General features: G+C 42.6%; 1 protein-coding gene across 8 annotated transcripts in view; it reads left to right on the top strand.

Annotated features, from left to right (window-relative positions):
• The window catches only part of TSPAN4 (tetraspanin 4), a 755,262-nt gene that overhangs the window by 165,011 nt on the left and 567,642 nt on the right, over window positions 1-22,609 (top strand). The window lies entirely within an intron of this gene.

Below are 22,609 nucleotides of genomic sequence, written 5' to 3'. Positions count from 1 at the left end.
AGATATTTTATTGTTAATCCTTTTGTTCTTCCGAAGATAAGTCGTCATAAAACATATCTGACGATGGTCCTGGCATAGAGAACGCAGAATCACCGAACAAGCACTACCGTGAATGGGTGAACTGGCCAAGATGGCTGCCGGGCAAACAATCGGCCAAACCATCCTTCAATTGACATCCATCCAATGTCTATGGTGGGCTTTACCCCCTGTAGATTTTTGTATAGTACAAGACATCAAAAATACAAATGTTTTTGTAGTATTTATTTTGATTGACTTTAATTGTCACATCAATAATCATTTTTTAGGGTATGTGCACACTTTGCGGTTTCTGCTGCGTTTCCGCAGCGTTTTTGGCTCTGCAGAAACGCTGCAGATTCTGCTGCGTTGTACAGTACCTTTATTTCCTATGGAAATAAAAAAACGCTGTGCACATTTCAAAACGCAGCATGTCAATTGTTTGGTGCAGAAACTCTGCAGTTTTACACCTCATCCATTATGAGGTGAAAACCGCAGATAAACCGCAGAAAAACCGCAGCACTTTGTCCTGCGGATTTCCTGCGGTTTTCTCTACAAAATCCGCAGAGACAAAAAACTATGTGTGCACATACCCTTAATCATTTGGTGAAATATACATAATTCTAAAGCGGTTACCTCCAATTTCTTCCAACTGTGCTTCTTATTATTTTACATATTCTAATTCTGATTTTCAGGGTTTTTAAAAGGCACATAGTAACTGAAATTAGAGTTGACTATTAACTAGTAAAGGGAATATGTCACCAGGACCTCAAAGTAAAAGTGGCAGTGCAGGAAAAATAGCAGCAGGCAACTCGTGGTGACTCAATGTCTTCTTGGGGTGCGGTTTTAAAGTCTCTGCTAGGTGTAAATTAATGCTCTGCTCACAGCACTTTAGTGGCCATGGGAGTTGTTATTCTGAGTACAAGGTGGCTGTCATTTAATCAGGCTGAAACAGACATAGTGCATGGTAGAAATCAGGACCTGGAATGGCGATTTGGGATATGATTCTTCAATTGCCTTACCACCAGCTACTGTATTTCCTATATAGCATCTAACAAATGCTTTTACTTGGTAAGGACTCTGTCCGGTTACACTCATTTTCAATTTACTACTTTAATTCACTGTTTAAGTTGCATTTTTAGGATAAAGAAAAGTTATGTAATCTTGTTTTTATCTAATAACCTTTTCAGCGAGGCGGAAGACTTGAACTCTAGTGCCACCTTTTGGATTTTGTGATTCTAAATGTCAGTATTAACCCTTTAAAGAGTTTGTACACTACTTTTACATTGATGATGTATCCTTAGGATAGGTCATCAAAGTCTGATCCGCCAAGGTCTAATACCAAGCACCCCCACCGACCAGCTGCTATCGGTGTATGTGGCGGAGGCCACCGGACGGAAGTACTCACTTGTCAAGCTGTTCTGTCTTCTGGTAGTGGCTGCCACAGGGTATAACACATCTGCTTCTTATTGAGTTGAATTGGAGGCAGATGTGCAGTATCAAGCCTTGGCCACTACCAGAAGACAGAGCAGCTCGGCAAGTGAGTACTTACAGCTAATGGATGCCGCCACAGACACCGATAACAGCTGATCAGCAGAAGTGCCAGGTGTCAGACCCTGGCCGATCAGACATTGATGACCTATTCTAAGGATAGGTCATCAATGATAAAGTAGTGGACAACCTCTTTAACAAGCCTTGCCACATGACTTGGTATAAGAAGTCGTATCAGACACTCCATTTGCAAACATGTGCCAGGGTATTTGCCCCCTCATCAGTACAAAGCAGCTAGGTCTTATTTAGTTGGATGAGAGGCCTCTTACAGTGGGTCTGTGACGGGGTCCTACTCCGGTATCTCACAATCAACAGAGCAAAAGATGAGGGAACAGTCCCAAGAACCTTTATTACATGCAAACCGAAAGGACAATAAAACAATCCACCACACAGAGGATAAAGTAATTTTCCTACATGGTCTGTTTTTTAATAGGACCTGTGCAGTATACTCCTTGGGTGATTTTAATTTTGTTGAAGTCAGTTGTTTTATTGTTGCTTTTCATTATAGAGAGGGAAAGATCTTTAAACTTCTCACTCCGTTGCTTCCTGAGCTCCCACAGGATATGCATATGGCACGGGATTGCCCATGCTCAACCACCTTCACTCCAAAGAAGTTCCTCTTCATCGCAGTTGTTTGCATATCAGTTTTTACTTGCTTTGATGTGGTTGACTTTGGGAAATTATGTGGGGTTTTTAGTCCTTGGTCAGACATTTGTCAAACACAGTCCACGTATGAAAGGCAATAAACTTGTCGGCTGTGGGTCTCCTTACTCAAACTTGACTGTCTCCTAGGTATATATGAAGCTCTGGCGTTCGGGTCGGGAGACAAGCTGCCAATTCTTGTGGACATCTGAATGAGGCTTTGCTTTTCAAAAATTATGATATATGGTACATTTTGCCCAATATCTTATTACTTTCCAATATGAAGAGGTACTATTTGGTGATGTTCACATTCCTCTTTTATGTTCATTTTGGCAGCAGTAAAATACTTTTTTTTTAATCAAAATCAGAAGTTAGCATTCTTATGTGAAAAACCTATATATATATATATATATATATATATATATATATATATTTATTTTTTAATTCAGAACGTTGAGGATTTGCTAATTTCAAAGTAAATTGGGATGAATCTAAAGATAGGTTGATCAATCATGCATTGAGATCTCCTGAAATTCTTGACCACTCAGTATCTATTCAGTAGTATAGCATTAGAGGGAATCTGTCAGTAGGATCAACCCTCCTAAACAGCTTTTATAGGCATGAAGGTCATATATATCGTTGAATAAAAATGATACCTTGATATCTGCCATCCAATGTCTTGTTCTAGAGATATCCATGTTTTCTTAATATAAATGAGCTGCTCAGATCTATAGGAAGGACATAGATCTTCCTGAGAATCTGCCTCCAGAGGTTATTTTAACCCCTTTATGACCTTCCCATACTATTCCGTCCATGTGCCCTGGGCCCCTATGACCCTGGACAGAATAGTACGTCATACGCGATCAGCCGCGCTCACAGGGGGAGCGTAGCCTGTCGCAGCCGGGTGTCAGCTGATTCTCACAGCTGACACCCGGCACTAAGTGCCAGGAGCGGTCACGGACCGCTCCCGCACTTTAACCCTCGTCACACTGCGATCAAACATGATTGCAGCGTTCCGGGAGCCGGCAGAGGGGCTGTCAGCTGTGGCAGTCCCTCTGCCTTTGGATCAGAGACCCCGTGGCATGCCGCGGGGTCCCGATCGCTCCCATGGTAACCAGATGTCGTCATGATGACATCCGGGTTTCCAGACTCAGAGTCTTCCTGTCATGCACAGTGCATGTCAGGAAGTCTCTGAGGTTAGTGAGAAATTACATGCAGCGCTGACAGCTTCTATAGCATGCAGATCTGCACAAAATGAGTGTCCCATAATGGGACACAGTGTAAAACATAGAAAGAAATTTAAAAAAAAACAATTAAATAATTGTAAAAATATTTTAAAAAAACTAATGAAAAAAATCAATATTATATCATTAAATTAATATTTGAATAAAAAAAAATCTAAACAATAAAGGGGGCGTGGCCTGGATCGCTTGTGGGGAGGACGTGTGTCGCTGTTGCTCCTGCTGCCAGCCACGGAGGGAGCCCTATTTTGACCCTAACGGGGGCTTTGGTGTGCCCCCCAGAGAGAATTGGACCAGGAGAGAGCGGTGGAGGTTTCAGTGGAGGAAACCGCGGCTCTCGGGGAGGAGAGCGGCCGCGGGGAACAGATCCTGGCGCCGGAGGTGGACGGGCGCCATCTTTGCCGCGTCTTCCTGCTTCTTCCTGAGCAGCGTGGGCCAGAAGACTGCGGAGAGACGTTGGAGGAGGTGGAGGGCCACAGCCTATGTTAGAGGGGAGACCGCTACAGAAAGAAAGAAGAAGGTCTGCTTACCGGAGGAGAGGGAGGTGAGCTGGACACAGAAGCCTGGCTGGTGATCAGAGGGTGACCGCAGTGCTGAGTGCTCCTGGTGGCTGGGTCGGGCGCTCCTTGCTGTATGTAGTGACTGGTGATTTGGAGGTGCTGCTCCCCCTTTCCGGAGACGCTGGGACCTGCCTGACCCCACACTACAGCAGTAAGAAACAATATATATAGGGCACCATATCAAGGCCTTATTTACTGATGCCAGCGCTCCACCCTTTAAGAAGCATGAGGTCTTTTTCATCCATGAACATGTATTAATAGACTTTCCCTAAATGCACGAGTGGTGACTTTAAATGCACGCTTCAATTTAACATTATGGTCAAATCTAATAAAGAGCGTGCAAAATCTCTGGATACTGGGGCACATCGAGGCAGGCAAGGCGAAATGGAGAAATTTTTGAAAAATAAATCAGGGTCGGCTAGGCCCACACCAAAAAAGCTACACACTAATGCTGAGGTAGAGGAACGGGTCGAGGACTCTGACTCAAGTGAAGATGTCTCAGGCAGTGACATTACCCACTCAGACTCTGGGAAGTTCTCTAGATCAGTATTTAAAAAACTTCTGACCCAAGCATTAAAACCTTTGGTTACAGAGATATCCGGTATGAGAGCTGATTTGTCACATATTGGTAACAGAGTGGAGTCCCTTGAAGCATCTCAGTCCTCTCTTATTAGCCACTCTAATGCCATGAGGGACCATTTGGAATACCACAGAGAACAGCTTAATAACTCTCTTCTGGCCTTGGAAGATCAAGAGAATAGACGCCGCAGGAAAAATAAAAGGATTAAGGGATTGTCTGAAAGTGTTTCTGCAGAAATATTGGAAAAATCCACGAAAGATATCTTTGCCCTTCTAATTCCACAAGAAAAATGCGACCAAATTGTGATTGAGAGGGTCCATAGATCGCTCAGACCCAAGCCTAAGTCCTCTGAACCCCCGAGGGATGTGATCTGCGGCTTGTTGAGTTATGTGGATACCAATGTTATTCTGTCTGCTGCAAGGGATGCTAAAAATCTCGCTTACGTAGGATCTGCCATACAACTCTACCAGGACATTGCGCCGTCGACCCTTGCAAAGAGAAGAATCCTGAGACCCTTATTGGAAATACTACGCTCGCGTAAAATTCTCTATAAATGGCTGTTTCCGTTTGGAATATCGGTAAATGGAGACGGCAAGCAAGTAACAGTGAGAAGTCCTGTCGACTTAAGCAAAATATGGGACACTTTTGGCATTGCTTCTATTGATATCCCCTCTTGGCTACCTTTGGCTATGGATCTTCGCACGCCTCCTCCTATCAACGCTTATACAGGAGGTCAGGGGGAGTGGGCCTCAGTGAAGAGACGCATCCCCCCTAAGCGAGGGAAATCTGAGGCAAGAAGGGAGATGCCCCCCTGAATATTGTATAACTGGGTCTAGTCGCATTTTCTTACATTTGGACTCAGTAGTTTCTTGGTTTCATTTTACAATGGCTTGGTTCACTTGTGTTTGCCTTGATTGACGCCTGCCTAGGTGTTGACACTTTCATTTGATTGCTATACAAGCAAATGTGTGCTACTCGTGTGTTGGGGATGTGATTCCCTGATCTGTCATGGGGGGTACGTTGGTCCCACCGCTCCTGCCACTGGCAGGTAGATGGTTATTGTTATTTATCGGTTACTGTTATTTCATCTTGTATTTGGTATCTTTTGTGGTCTGTCGGCATGTGACACTTATTTATTTTTTCTTTTGTTACATCTAACTTACTATGGGTGACACGGAAAAATTTGCCTCTATAATAGTGGCTTCGTATAATGTAAAGGGGTTACGCTCCCCGTGTAAGAGAAATCAGATACTGAACCTTTTGCATACAAAAAAGGCTAGTGTGATCTTTCTACAGGAGACACATTTTAAAGCGGGGAGAGTACCAGACATGTCCAGATCTCGTTATCCGACCTGGTATCATAGTACAGGGGGGTCGGCATCTAGAGGAGTGAGTATTGCTATTAAAAAAGGTGTTCCTTTTGTCTTACATGACTGCCTTTCAAATTCTGAAGGAAGGTATTTTATACTGAAGGGCCTTATTGCTAATACCAAAGTTACCTTATGTAACCTCTATGCCCCAAACAAGGGTCAGGTTGGTTGGTTGTGCAGGACGATGGATACTTTAAAACTATTTACTGAAGGTTTACTGCTGATGGGGGGAGACTTTAATGTCCCACTCAATCCATCTTTAGATACTTCCACGGGTAAGTCTGCCCTTTCCCAAAAGGCACTGAGAAAATTACACCTTTCTTTCCAGAAGTTGCATTTGATAGACCCCTGGAGGACACTCTCCTTCGGACAGAGACTACACTTTTTATTCCCATCCGTGTGGTAGCTACCATAGAATTGATTATATATTGACACAGACAACCAACCTCTCATTAGTCAAAAACGCGACCATAGACGTCATCACACTATCGGACCATGCTCCTATTTTCCTCGATATGGGCATAAAAACCCTTCCGCGACCAGCCGGGTCTTGGTCGCTTAATGAGACATTATTAGATTCAGATTCCCATATTACGAGACTGACTGACACTCTGGACTTCTTTTTTCAGACAAATTTGCACTCTGGCCCACCTACTCCTGTGGTGTGGGAATCACATAAAGCGGTTATGAGAGGAGAGTTTATAGCTTTGAGTTCCTATCTCAAAAAAGAAAGGACAAAACAGGTTGTGTCTATTTTACATCAAATTAGTTCTTTGGAAAGATTACATAAGAGATCTCAAGTAACTAAGACACTAGCTGAACTAACGGATCTAAGAAATTCGCTAAAAAATCTTTTGAATATCCAATCGGCCAAAACCTACATGAGATGTAAACAGAGGTTCTATCTTCATGGCAATAAAAGTAGCAAGCTTATGTCTTCATTGCTTAAAAAGCAGCAAGAAAGGACGTTTGTTAGACAACTCAGGTCTCTGGATGGCTCCTCAATTTTCGAGACTGCTGATATTGCCGAGGAGTTTAGATCCTTTTATGATAACTTATATAATCTAAATGTACCAGATAGCATGCGAGACCCAATAATAGCTATAGAAAAAATTAGAGAATTCCTGACTCCACTAGTTTTACCTAGAAATTTTGGATACTCTTTCCACCATTCCAAATGGAAAGGCTCCGGGCCCGGATGGTCTCCCCATTATATATTACAAAAAGTTTATAAAATCACTCTTACCTCACTTGGTTACCCTGTTTAACTCCTATTTGAAAGGCCAGCTTCCTCCTAAGCAATCATTAGAGGCATATATTACGGTTCTCCCGAAGGAGGGTAAGGACCCAAACCTGTGCGCCAGCTATAGACCAATTTCATTACTTAATGCGGACATAAAACTGTGGGCTAAAATACTAGCGGGCAGAATAGGTAATTTTTTACCCAAATTAATTCATACGGATCAGGCGGGCTTTGTGAGGGGGAGGGAAGGTAAAGATAACTCCACCAGGGTCATACAGTCTATAATGTTTGCTAAAACCCGACAGGTCCCCTTGGTACTCTTGTCAACTGATGCCGAGAAGGCCTTTGACAGAGTGTGCTGGAGATTTATGGAGCAGGTGTTGTTTGGCTTTCCTCCTCAGTATATAGCAGCAGTCCTTTCTCTCTACTCCCAACCGACGGCCAGGGTCAGGATAAACGGCACCTTATCTAAAAGTTTGGAGATTCACAACGGGACTAGGCAGGGATGCCCTTTGTCCCCTTCTCTGTTCATTTTGGTTATAGAAACTTTGATACAACGTATCCGACAAGAACAACATATAGAGGGGTTGACGGTGGGCGCGGGGACGTTTAAAACGCTAGCTTTCGCAGATGATTTGCTTTTCCTCATATCCAATCCACCTCAGGCATTCCCGATCATCCTTCAAATTTTTCAACAATTTGGCTCCCTCTCCAATTTTAAAATTAATTTAGCTAAATCTGAAGCGTTAAATATCACTCTCCCGTATCCCCAACTTTCCACTCTTCGTACTCAGACTCCCTTCTCTTGGGCTAAGGATTCTATCAAATACTTAGGAATATTTATAACTAGGGATCCTACTAACTTATTTCAAAGTAATTTCGTTCCCTTATTGAAGAAAGTTACTAACCTGATGCATAAATATAACCTACCTACTTTGTCTTGGTTGGGTCGCATAAATGTATTTAAGGCATATATTATGCCCATCATTTTGTATACCATGAATATGGTGCCGATTCAGATACCCCTGACCTTTTTTGGGTCATTAAAGTCACTGATAGGAAAATTCATCTGGAAATCTAAACCGGCTAGGTTGCCTTATAGGCTTCTTACTTACCCAGTCTCTTCTGGTGGATTGGGAGTTCCAGACCCCTTGGTATATTATAAAGCAATTCACCTTGGCAGATGGTTAAAGGTAGTGTCTTGCTCTGAAGGAGGGGAGGGAGCGTGTGTCGATCTGACTTTGTTGGGTCCGAGGGGCTTGCCTTATTTATGGACTAGGGCTAAACCACCGGCTACCCTTAGACTGGATGAGATAACATCTACTACATTACGTACCAGGAGATTGATGTTGGGGGAGTTACCGGAGAGCACTTTCCCTTCGACATTTACGCCGATTAGCTCGATACCGTTTTTATTGGATTCTGATTTTCAGGATCCCTATAATCTGTGGTTTACCCTCCCTAGAGATACATTGAATAGCTTTTACGGTAATAAAATATTACAGGGAGGATCTTGGCCATCAAATGCAACGAGTCAACCAACTAACTTTCTCCAGTGCCAGCATATTCGACGCATGCTCATGCAGTTTTAAGCCCTCATTTATTTACTCCTGGGAGATGGAACTTAATGTTGCGTTTACAGGGGAACAAGTATCTAGGATGCTATCTAGTGCACGGGGATTCTCCAGGTGTGTTCTTTTGCAAGAAAACTCCTATAAAATTTTGACCAGGTGGCATTGGACTCCCGCGAAGCTCTTTCAGAGGGGTCTTGCTGATAATGATGCTTGTTGGAGATGCCTTAATCCTGGAGGGCATCATACACACATATTTTGGGATTGTCCCAAATTGAGACATTTTTGGGACGGTGTCGAGCTGGTTCTCAAGAATTTACAGCTAATTAAGACCAGTCTCGGGGCGACGGAGTTTCTTCTTTCGTGCCCATCAAAGGATTTTTTACTAAAAAAACATGGCCTACTCCCCTTGATGTTAAGCGCTGCAAAACAACTGATAGCTGTTCATTGGAAAGATGTCGCTCCCCCTACATTGGAGGAGTGGCGTGACAAAATAAATCAGATTTCTCGTCTGGAGGAGCTGTCTAGCTGGGAGGTCTTTAGTCACAAATCTTATGTGTTGACTTGGGCCCCGTGGACTAGATATTTGAGGGACAACCCTCCTCGAGGAGAGGGATCAGATACTATTTGAACCTCGCTTAGATTTGGTGGCCTTGATTTTTGGGGTGGCTGGTTCCAGGGTTACGTATAATACTGTTCACCTGATCTAATTTTATATTACATGCACTTATTGCTAGTGTCGATGCCGACGACTACTTTGTTTTGATGTTATTGTTATTGTTTGTTATTATATATCCCTCCTTTCCCTTCCCCTCTTCTTTTTCCTTTTTCCCGTCCACTTTCCCCTCCCCCTCTTGCTTTTTCCCCATTTATTATTTTTTACACCTTGGATGGACGCCTAAACAATCTTTAACCATATGCATCTGTAAAGTGTTGATCTGTCTTATGGTGTAATTGAAACTTGAAAATAAAGAATTTAAAAAAAAAAAAAAAAAAAATCTAAACAATAAAAGTACACATTTAGTATCACCGCGTCCGTTACTACTCAACCTATAAAACTGTCCCACTAGTTAACCCCTTTAGTGAACACCATTAGAAAAAAGGCAAAAAAAAATGCTTTATCATACTGCCAAACAAAAAGTGGAATAACACCAAAACATAAGAAAAATGATATAAATGAGGTATCGCTGTCATCGTACTGACCCGAAGAAAAAAACTTCATCAATTTTACCACACGCGGAACGGTATAAACGCCCCCCCCCAAAAAAAAAAAAAAAAAAGAAGAAATTCATGAATTGCTAGTTTTTGTTCATTCTGCCTCCCAAAAATCCGAATAAAAAGCAATCAAAAAATGTCATGTGCCCGAAAATGGTACCAATAAAAACGTCAGCTTGTCCCGCAAAAAAACAAGACTTCACATGCCTGTGGGCCAAAATATGTAAAAATTATAGCTCTCAAAGTGTGGTGATACAAAAATTATTTTTTGATTTTTTGCAATAAAAAGCGTCTTCTACTGTGTGACCGCTGCCAAACCTAAAAACCCGCTATAAATAGTAAATCAAACCCCCCTTTATAACCCCCTTAGATAGGGAAACATAATAAAATAAAATAATGTATTTCCATTTTCCCGTTAGGGCTAAAGTTAGGGTTGGGGCTAAGGTTGGGGTTGGAGCTAAAGTTAGGGTTAGGGGGTGTGTTTAGGGTTAGGTTTGTGGTTAGGGTTATGGTTACTGTTGGGATTAGGGATAGGGGTGTGTTGGGGTTAGGGATAGAGTTAGAATTGGGGGGTTTCCACTGTTTAGGCACATCAGGGGCTCTCCAAACGCGACATGCATCTGATCTCAATTCCAGCCAATTCTTTGTTGAAAAAGTCAAACGGTGCTCCTTCCCTTCCGAGCTCTGCCATGCGCCCAAACAGTGGTTCTCCCCCACATATGGGGTATCGGCGTACTCCGAACAAATTGCACAACTTTTGTGGTCCAATTTCTCCTGTTACCCTTGGGAAAATAAAATTTTGGGGGCAAAAAGATCATTTTTGTGGAAAAAAAAAATGATTTTTTTATTTTTACGGCTCTACATTATAAACTTCTGTGAAGCACTTGGGGGTTCAAAGTGCTCACCACACATCTAGATAAGTTCATTATGCGGTCTACATTCCAAAATGGTGTCACTTGAGGGGGTTTCCACTGTTTAGGCATATCAAGGGCTCTCCAAACGCAATATGGCGTCCGATCTCAATTCCAGACAATTTTGCATTTAAAAAGTGAAACGGCGCTCCTTCCCTTCCATGCTCTGCCGTGCGCCCAAACAGTGATTTACCTGCATGTATGGGGTATCAGCCTACTCAGGACAAATTGTACAACAGCTTTTGGGGTCCAATTTCTCCTGTTACCCTTGGTAAAATAAAACAAATTGGATCTGAAGTAAATTTTTTTGGAAAAAAGTTAAATGTTCATTTTTTTAACCCCTTCCTGACCTGTGACACAGCGTATGCGTCATGAAAGTCGGTGCCAATCCAACCTATGACGCATATGCTGTGTCATGGATTGATCTTGGTCCTGCGGTTTGAGTGACCAGGGTCAATGAAAGGTCACCCGACCCGCTGGTACACGAGGTTTTGTACTTCACCCTAGGGCGGTGGCTTTGCCCTCCCGTGGCTGCGATCGCTCTGATTGGCCGTTTCACTTTTAACAGCCAATCAGAGCAATTGTAATATTTCACCAATGAAGTTTGGTGAAATATTACAATCCAGCCATGGCCGATGCTGCAATATCATCGGCCACGGCTGGAGACCGCGATCTGACCCCCCCCAACCGACTGACGGGGGGCGATCTGCCCCCCGCCACCGTCTGACAGTGGCAGTATTTGCTCCCCCTCCCCTGCCTTCCGCTCCCCCTGCTTTCCGATCCCCCCTGCAAACGTAACATGACGCCCGCAGACCATTCCATCATGTCGGCATTACAAAACATCGCTACTTCCCTTTCGAGCCCCGACATGTGCCCAAACAGTGGTTCCCCACCAAATATGGGATACTAGCGTACTCAGGACAAACTGGACAACTTTTGGGGTCCAATTTCTTGTTACCTTTGTGAAAGCAAAAAATTGTGGGCTAAAAAATCATTTTTTGAGGGAAAAAAATGATTTTTTATTTTCACGGCTCTGCGTTATAAACTTCTGTGAAGCACTTTGGGGTTGAAAGTGCTTACCACACATCTAGATAAGTTCCTTGGGGGGTCTAGTTTCCAAAATGGGGTCACTTGTGGGGGAGCGCCAATATTTAGGCACACAGGGTCTCTCCAAACACGATATGGTGTCCGCTAACGATTGGAGCTAATTTTCCATTCAAAAAGTCAAATGGCGCTCCTTCCCTTCCGAGCCCTGCCGTGCTCCCAAACAGTGATTTATGACTACATATGAGGTATTGGTGTACTCAGGAGAAATTTCCCAACAAATTTTAGGATCCATTTTATCCTGTTGCCCATGTGAAAATGAAAAAATTGAGGCTAAAAGAAAATCTTTGTGAAGAAAAAGTACTTTTTCATTTTTACAGATCAATTTGTGAAGCACCTGGGGGTTCTATGTGCTTACTATGCATCTAGATAAGTTCCTTAGGGGGTCTAGTTTCCAAAATGGGGTCACTTGTGGGGGAGCTCCAATGTTTAGGCACACAGGGGCTCTCCAAACGCGACATCGTGTCCGCTAACGATTGGAGCTAATTTTCCATTCAAAAAGTCAAATGGCGCTCCTTCCCTTCCGAGTCCTGCCGTGCGCCAAAACAGTGGTTCTCACCCACATATGGGGTTTCAACATACTCAGGACAAATTGGACAACAACTTTTGGGGTCCACTTTCTCCTTTTACCCTTGGGAATATAAAAAAAAATTGTTGCTAAAAGATCATTTTTGTGACTAAAATGTAAATGTTCATTTTTTCCTTCCATGTTGCTTCTGCTGCTGTGAACCACCTGAAGGGTTAATAAATTTCTTGAATGTGGTTTTGATCAGCTTGAGGGGTGCAGTTTTTAGAATGTTGTCATTTTGGGTATTTTCAGCCATATCGACCCCTCAAACTGACTTCAAATGTGATGTGGTCCCTAAAAAAATGGTTTTGTAAATTTTGTAAAAATGAGAAATCGCTGGTCAAATTTTAACCCTTATAACTTCTTAACAAAGAAAAAATTTGTTTCCAAAATTGTGCTGATGTAAAGTAGACATGTGGAAAATGTTATTTATTAACTATTCTGGGTCACATAACTCTCTGGTTTAACAGAATAAAAATAAAAAATTAGAAAATTGTGAAATGTTCAAAATTTTCGCCAAATTTCCAATTTTTTTTCACAAATAAATGCAAAAATTATTGACCTAAATTTACCACTAACATGAAGCCCAATATGTCACGAAAAAACAGTCTCGGAATCGCTAGGATCTGTTGAAGCGTTCCTGAGTTATTACCTCATAAAGGGACACTGGTCAGAATTGCAAAAAATGGCCTGGTCATTAAAGGGAATCTGTCACCCTTTTTTTGACTATCAGCTGCCGGCACCGGCATCAGGGGCTTCTCTACAGCATTCTGTAATGCTGTAGATAAGCCCCCAATGTAACCTGAAAGATAAGAAGAATGCTTTAGATTATACTCACCGGAGGGGGCGGTCCGGTCTGATTGGGTGTCGCGGTCCGGCGCCTCCCATCTTCATCCATCCATCGGACCGAACCGCCCACTCTGTTGTATTGCAGTTCTACTCCTTTTACTACAATCAGTTCCATGGGCATAAATGGTGGCTCAGTGGTTAGCACTGTTGCTTTGCAGCGCTGGGGTCCTGGGTTCCAATCCCACCAAGGACAGCATCGGCTTGCGGGAAATGCCAGTACAGTTATAAGTGATGATTCCTCTATGTGGGTGAGCCCTCTGACTTCATGGTAGCTATGCCACTGGTCCTAATCATTGCCTCCATTCAATAGAAACTGAAGTTTAATCACATGTGCTAATTGGGGTACTTGGTGTACCCTTCCTTATCTTGGCCATGAAGCTCAGTGCATCCTTTCTTCCACGGGTTTTGAATGCACCAATCTCCCTCACTGGTGACTGACAGCAGAGCTTTCTCTGCAGACGGTGCTCACTGCAGTCTGTTCTGTCAATCACCAGTGAGGAAGTTGGGGTCTTTCAAAACCACTGGGTCTGGCAATCCCTGCATGTGTTGCGGCCGTCTAATAGCGGCAAATCATGCAGCCGCAGGGACTCGCACATATTATCCGAGCACGCCCAAGATACCACCCAAGCATGCTCGGATAACACGCACATCATAAATATGAACCTTTTTAATACTGAATATATTGCCTGCTTGGACTATTTTTTTTTGTTTCTAAGGAGTCACAAATTGCAACATTTTACAGATCCGAGGATATACAGTTTGAACAAGCAAAATCAGAATTTATAGCTAATAAATAGTTCATCCAAGAGAAATAAGGACCCTGCTCATCGGAGCCGCAAATCTATGAGGAAATGGGGATAGTTTGTTTCAATAAATTTCTAGCAGGAAAGATGGTAAAATATTTCATAATTTCCATAAATGGAACCTATAGTAACTACAAAAGCACAAAGTATAAATTGCCACATATGTTAGTGAGGAGTGGTAAGCATCAGATAATAGTCTTATTAGTGGAACTTCTGACTCCTGGTTCATTTTTACTGTATTCTCATAAATATTAAACCTATAAAAGTGAAAGGATGTGAATGCACCGAGAGCGTGACATTTGCAGAGCTTAAGAAACTTTAAACAAGGATCGAACGCACTTAAGACTATTTACGCAACGGACGTCATCTATAAAGAATACTTTTAAAGGATATTTGTCACCGAGTTTTCCTAATATTAAGTGCGACCACCATCTTCAAGGCTTCTTTTACAGCATTCTAGTAAGCTGTAAGTCCCCAAACCCATCTGCATAGAACAAAAAATAGCTCTTATTATACCCCCATACATTGCGGCCCGGTCCGATGTGCATCGCTGGTCTTGCTTTGGCACCTCTTCTCTTGTCGCGAGTGCCGTCCTCCTTCCTTGCATCATGTGAATGACGTGTCCTGCAGTGTCCCCAGTTGCTGTCCTGCACAGGGATACTTTGCTCTGTACTTTATATTGGGAAAACCTGGTGACAGGTGCCCTTTAAGATAGGGATGTGAAGACTTAGTTATCAAATTTTTATCACAACTGGTAAACTGTAGGAAATGCGAAATAATGGAAATTTGTAATATGTTATTAAGGAAAAGTGGCTCCTTCCACAGGGCTCAAGCCCTGATGTCTCTTTGTTATTACTTAAAGGTCACCTGTCACCAGGTTTTTGGCACCTAATATATACTCACTGGCCACTTTATTAGGTACACCTGTCCAACTGTGTGTTAAGACTTAATTTCTAATCAGCCAATCACATGGCGGCAACTCAGTGCATTTAGGCATGTAGACATGGTCAAGACAATCTCCTGCAGTTCAAACCGAGCATCAGTATGGGGAAGAAAGGTGATTTGAGTGCCTTTGAACGTGGCATGATTGTTGGTGCCAGAAGGGCTGGTCTGAGAATTTCAGAAACTGCTGATCTACTGGGATTTTCACGCACAACCATCTCTAGGGTTTACAGAGAATGGTCCGAAAAAGAAAAAAAATCCAGTGAGCGGCAGTTCTGTGGCCGGAAATGCCATGTTGATGCCAGAGGTCAGAGGAGAATGGGCAGACTGGTTCGAGCTGATAGAAAGGCAACAGTGACTCAAATTGCCACCCGTTACAACCAAGGTAGGCAGAAGAGCATCTCTGAACGCACAGTGCGTCGAACTTTGAGGCAGATGGGCTACAGCAGCAGAAGACCACACTGGGTACCACTCTTCTCAGCTAAGAACAGGAAACTGAGGCTAAAATTTGCACAAGCTCATCGAAATTGGACAGTAGAAGATTGGAAAAACGTTGCCTGGTCTGATGAGTCTCGATTTCTGCTGCGACATTCGGATGGTAGGGTCAGAATTTGGCGTAAACAACATGAAAGCATGGATCCATCCTGCCTTGTATCAACGGTTCAGGCTGGTGGTGGTGGTGTCATGGTGTGGGGAATTTTTTCTGGGCACTCTTTGGGCCCCTTGGTACCAATTGAGCATCGTTGCAACGCCACAGCCTACCTGAGTATTGTTGCTGACCATGTCCATCCCTTTATGACCACAATGTACCCAACATCTGATGGCTACTTTCAGCAGGATAATGCGCCATGTCATAAAGCTCGAATCATCTCAGATTGGTTTCTTGAACATGACAATGAGTTTACTGTACTCAAATGGCCTCCTCAGTCACCAGATCTCAATCCAATAGAGCATCTTTGGGATGTGGTGGAACGGGAGATTCGCATCAGGGATGTGCAGCCGACAAATCTGCGCCAACTGTGTGATGCCATCATGTCAATATGGTCCAAAATCTCTGAGGAATGCTTCCAGCACCTTGTTGAATCTCTGCCACGAAGAATTGAGGCAGTTCTGAAGGCAAAAGGGGGTCCAACCCCTTACTAGCATGGTGTACCTAATAAAGTGGCCAGTGAGTGTATTATCACTAGAGGAGTAGCAAACCAGCTGCCAGGTAGTCCTCCATATTCATTAACTCTGTATAACCCTGCTCCCACCATTGATAGATAATTGGCTTTCTGTGTACACTGTGCATAGGCAGAAAGCAATTAGAGAAAATGCTCATGAACACAACCAGTCTTAGAAGACATATTCCTGGCATAATGTAACACACCCAGATGCCTCTACTGTTGTGTAGGACCCAGATATAGACCAGTCGCTAATATACTAATACTCAAGGGAGGTGGAAAAACCACAAATATGCGACTACAGATCCAATATAAAAATACATATAAATCTTTATTAGGCAGTTTAAACAGAAATCAACAACAGAGGTGCTCAGTAATGCAAAGACCAGACAATCCTGCGCCAAGAATGGAAAAGGCGCTGCATACCCCACCGAGACTCCCAGAATACATCAAATATCAGATAATGAAATGAATTACAGGATATTGAATATTGCACAGACAAGTTTTCATAGTCCGGGCTGCGTCGCGGCCTCTGGCGTCTGCAGTCGGCGGGTTGCCATTGTGTCTTTGACGCCCTGGCCCACGCCAACAGACGCTGTCGCTGCCCCGCATCCTCGGTCGTCATGACTGCGGATGCGTCATCTCCGGTCCACGCACCCTGACTTCCGGTTTGACGGCCTTTTTAAACTTCCCGGTTTTAATGTATTACACGCCCCCTGACGAAGGACGAGCATCCGAAACGCGCGTCGGGGCAGATGCGCGGACCCCCGTGACTTGCTGTCGTGCTACCCACCGCTGGTAAGATTCACATTACTATTGGTTATATGATCATCAGTTACGATATGAGACAGGACTTAGCCTTAGTGACTATATATTGGATCGAGGCTAGTAGCTAGCAGACTGGAGTATGAGATTCACATGACAGCCGAGGAGTTAACCCATTATGGTGAGATGTATGCCAGTGTTTGCTTATGTGATATTGATAATTCTTCCAGACCTGACCAGGGCAGTGGCAGCCAGTAGAGATTTATATCACAGCCACATATTCAACCTATTGTGGTATTAAAATTGTGAAAGTTGGTCTATGTGATATTTAATAATCTGTCGTGTGCTGCAATATCACAGTTATATATTTTGATTCCTTTGCGGAGTTCTAACTATGAAAACTTGTCTGTGCAATATTCAATATCCTGTAATTCATTTCATCATCTGATATTTGATGTATTCTGGGAGTCTCGGTGGGGTACGCAGCGGCTTTTCCATTCTTAGCGCAGGATTGTCTGGTCTTTGCATTACTGAGCACCTCTGTTGTTGATTTCTGTTTAAACTGTCTAATAAAGATTTATATGTATTTTTATATTGGATCTGTAGTCGCATATTTGTGGTTTTTCCACATCCCTTGAGTATAGGCAGAAAGCAGCCGATCAGTGGTGGGGTTATACAGAGTACGGCACCAGAGAACTGCTGTAGCAGAGAATATGGTGATTTTATAAAAACTACAGTAAGCAGTGCGGTAAGTGACACATCACTGGAATCAGCGTCTCTGTCTGTACATGATGCTGCTCAAAGAGGGCAGGAAACACACATTCTCTTTAAAGGATTATTTCCAACATTTAATGTGTTTCCTGTGAAAAGGATGGGTGATAATTTGCTGATAGATGGAGAGTCCGACCACTGAGATGTGCGGCCAGTGCTCCATTCCACGAGCCATTTCACCTTCTTATTCTTGGGATCGGTGGGAGTCCCAGATGTTGTGATCCCACCCATCCACTGGTACTGGAAGTTATTACCTGTCATATGGATGCATTTAGATATTGTAAATAACCCATTAATGTCCACTATTTTTCTATGGGATATGATTAGGATAGTATCGATGGGAGTTTCATAAGGTTGTTTTCCCATTTTTGATTTTTGTGTTTATTAAGGCAAGATAAGTCATTTGAATTTGTAATTAAATATTAAATAGAGACCACTTATTCTAATGTGGGTTACTCCTGATATCTAGTACTTCTAAGGACTAAATTGTGCCCATATTTTTTCATCTAGAAATTGTGATCAATTTCAGACAGTCTGACTATATTGTGAATATGGAAAAAGATATTTACGTTAAGAGAAAAAGCATAAGAACATTTGAGACACTGTGGACACCTTGGGTGGAGAGAAGTTGACCCTGAACTTCGGTTACACCATGCATTATTTGCTGCTCTTGTATGTAATGGGGGGGGGGGGGGAGGGAGGGAATTTATGAAACTAATGACCATTGTTAATGTTTTCATTGCGATTTTTGTTCTATTGTTTTATACCTTGAATTTGGTTAAATAAAAGTTAATCTGATTTAAAAAAAAAAAAAAAAAATTGTGATCAAACATGGTAAACAATTATTAGAACTTCAGTCAAGGACTTTATTCAGGTTCCAATTATGTTTTTAGCTTTATATAGGGAATTAGATGCGGCCGTCACTGTTGATGTCCATTTCCCAAAAGCCACTCATGTCTCTGAATTAATAGGGAACATTATTTATTATAATTTGCTATTGCACCTGTGAAGTAAGGCTAGTTTCACGCTAGCGTTCTCGGGCGCAGGGCCACCACTAAGCCCCGCCCCCTCCGATCAGTTCCTCCTCTGATCGCATGACGCTGCATGCGATCAGTGAACCTTATATTTAGCGTTGGGTACGCTGACCGTGCGCTGGTATGATTTTGCTGGCGCTGCGCCTAGCGCACAAAAATGCAACACAGCGTGTTTTTGTGCGCTGGGCGCAGCACCAGCAAAATCATACCAGCGCACGGTCAGCGTACCCAGCGCTAAATATAGGGTACACTGATCGCATGCAGTGTCGTGCGTTCAGAGGAGGAACTGACTGGAGGGGGCATGGCCGGGGGCGGGGCTTATCGGCGGCCCTGAGCTGCGCCCGAGAACGCTAGTGTGAAACTAGCCTAACAAATCTCTCACCAGGTCATTTCATAATTTTTTTATGGTCAAAACTGATGGTTTTAAACAAAAGAAAAAGATTTTTCTAAAAAATGTTATTTTCACATGACGTTGCAATATTAAGAAAGCACTCCCACAAAACTTTTTATTGCCTGAACCTGTGTAAATGTAAGTGCGGTAATATGCTCACCGATCGCCGTCTTTTCAGGTTTTCATAGCCTCTTCTCACCTATATGACTTCTATTCCAAGCGTCCGGATTTCGCGGCGCTCTAGATGTGAGCCGCAAGTGGCTTTTACAATATAAGTCTATGGAGTATCAGAACGAGATGCCGTAAACCTACATTGTGAAAGTGACTTCCAGATTACACGTAGAGTTTTACAAATTAGATACATAGGAGAAAATATAAAATCCAGCTACTATAGAAATCCCATAAAAACAATTTTTATTAATAAGTAACATAAAAGAACTCTAGCAAAACAAACAAAGCAATAATGTGTAACAATCTTGTGGTCCAAATTCAACAATACCAACAAATCTAAAAAAAAAGACAGATAAAGAAAGACTACGATACTGGTGAGTATTCCACAAAGAAATGGGAGTATAGGATAATGAGAAAATGGTTCTAGATTTTTCCCTGTATCCAAGTCCTGCCTAAACCGTGGAGGATGGCACCCCCACTCATCGAGGGCTGGCCCTAATGGACCCTAACCTGTCACCAAAGCATGCAGCATGTATGCAACATACAATACATATCACACTGAACCCTATAGGTATTTTGAGAAATGGCAACTATTGGGGCCACTGATGTGGAGAGTGCTTTATCTTGGTTAATAGATAAACTAGGCAATATAGGAATAATTAAATGTAATGTCCCATCTACAACCGTATTATAGATGATCCATCAGTGATAGTACAAATAATATAGTCCAACCATAAAATACTGTGGCTAATCCATCAATGATAGTACAAACAGTTATGTATTTTAAACAATACAAAGATATTCTTATAAATTCATGCCTACAATATGTGCCCTATATGTTTTAAGGTCCAAATTTTGAGAAGACAATGCTCATTCCTTCATTCAAAGAACAAGAACATTTGTCATAAAATAACTCCTCAATAACGCCTTAACGCGTTTCCCCTTTAAGATTCATAAGACAGCGACACCGAAGGATAAAGTAGATAGGAATAGGTGTCGTGCTGTAGCATGTAATTCCGGGAGCTAAATAGGATTCTTTACAGTAAGAGCAGTCAGACTGTGGAATGCAGACCACAAGAGATACTAATGGCAGACCTATAACAGCTTTTAAAAAAGGGCTGGATGATTTCAACAATACACATAACATTAGGGGTTATAGTTAATTTGGTGACTAAAATGTATAATTAGTGGATAAAGTTTGAACTTAATGGATCTACTGTAGGTCTTTTTTCAGCCTATGTAACTATGAGACTGTATAGTAATTTAAATAATGGCACAACACCAGTTAACCCCTTAACGACCAGAGGTATTTTTGATTTTGCATTTTCATTTTTTGCTCCCCTTCTTCCCAGAGCCACTTTTTTATTTTTTGGACAGAATGGCCATGTGAGGGCTTATTGTTTGCGGGACAAGTTGTACTTTTGAACGACATCATTGGTTTTACCATGTTGTATACCCGAAAACGAGGGAAAAAAATCCAAGTGCTGTGAAATTGCAAAAAAGAAAGTGCAACCCACAGTGTTTTGTTTTGCTTTTTCACTAAATGCTAAAACTGACCTGCCTTTATGATTCGCCAGGTCATTATGAGTTCATAGACACCAAACATGTCTAGGTTCCTTTTTTATCTGGAAAAAAAAGCACCATTTTCTTATTCCTGTAGCGTCTCCATTTTTCATGATATCTGATTGGGTGAGGGCTTATTTTTTGCGTGCAGAGCTGATGTTTTTAATAATACCATTTTGGTGCAGATACGATCTTTTGATTGCCCGTTATTGCATTTTAATGCAATTTCGCGGCGACCCAAAAAAAATTATTCTGGCGTTTTGACTTTTTTTTTTTTCTCGCTACGTCGTTTAATGATCAGGTTAATCCTTTTTTATTGATAGATTGGGCGATTCTGAACCCGGCGATACCAAATGTGTGTATGTTTGATTCTATTTTATTGTTTTATTTTGAATGGGGCGAAAGGGGGGTGATTTCTCCGATTGGCGGATTTCCATCACGATTGCCGGAAGTGCATGTTAAATGGTGCTGTCAGTGTTTGACAGCTGCATTTAATGGGTTAATATCTGCAGGTGGATCGTGATTCCACCCGCAGCTGTCCCGGGCACATGTCAGCTGGTCAAAATAGCTGACATGTGATGGGAAAGATGTGGGCTCACCTCCAGAGCCCACATCAAAGGGATGGAGTCTGACATCGGGGTAAATTTACGCTCGATGTTGGAAATAGGTTAAAGTCAATTACCACCTTTGGGGCATTTGTTTTGTAATTAAGTTTTGCTTTCTGCAGTTTCTGTGCATCACAGTACATAGAAAGCTGCAGGATGCTGTTCGCAATCAAATCAGTCAGAGTGTGTGTCTGAAGGTGGGGTCTGCAAACCTCATCGCTTCTCCCCTGAGACTCATAACATTGATATATTTATTTTTTGTCATCAAAGATGTTAGTTTACATCAGTGTTTCCCAAACTCCTTGGCCCCTCAACATATTTTTTTTTTTAGGAATTCCTTAGTATTGCACAGGCGATGGAATAAGTATTAAAGCATAATAAATTGCCACAGATTCTGTCACCTGAGCAATAATGCGGAGATCCTGAAAACATGATCTTTTGGATGGGCCGCAAAGACTGGACTTTTAGGAAACACTGACTAAAGGTACCGTCACATTTAGCGAAGCACCAGCGATCCCGACAACGATACGACCCGGTCAGGATCGCTGGTGCATCGCTAAATGGTCGCTAGTGAGCTGCCAAACAGATGCAGCAGCGGTCGGCGCTCGTTACTTACCTGTCAGACACGGCGATGAAGACGTCCTCCCGCCCGTTCACGCGTCGCTTGTCAGCGCCAGCAGGAAGTCCTGCAGGAAGCTGACGACGAGAAATGGCCCAGGACGTTCTCGCGCGATCAGCGATAACCAGTGGGGGAGCTGGTCGGAGGTAAGTGTCACACATAGCCATATCGCTAGCAATATCGCTGCTGCGTCACAAAATCGGTGACGCTTTAGCGATATCGCTAGCGATCTCGCTTAGTGTGACGGGCCCTTTAGATGAACATTAAGGAGAGGAGAGATTAGAGCTAAAGTCGAGTCAGCAGATAAGGTCCTTGACAGATTTTACTTCGAACAGCATTCTGCAGCTTATTATGTGCTGTGA

The sequence above is a fragment of the Dendrobates tinctorius genome, unplaced genomic scaffold, assembly GCF_039654945.1.
Source record: "Dendrobates tinctorius isolate UK_male_01 unplaced genomic scaffold, ASM3965494v1 ptg000211l, whole genome shotgun sequence".
In the NCBI taxonomy this organism is placed as follows: domain Eukaryota; kingdom Metazoa; phylum Chordata; class Amphibia; order Anura; family Dendrobatidae; genus Dendrobates; species Dendrobates tinctorius.
Note: the sequence above shows the minus strand (reverse complement) of the source record. Positions and strands in the feature narration are given on the sequence as shown.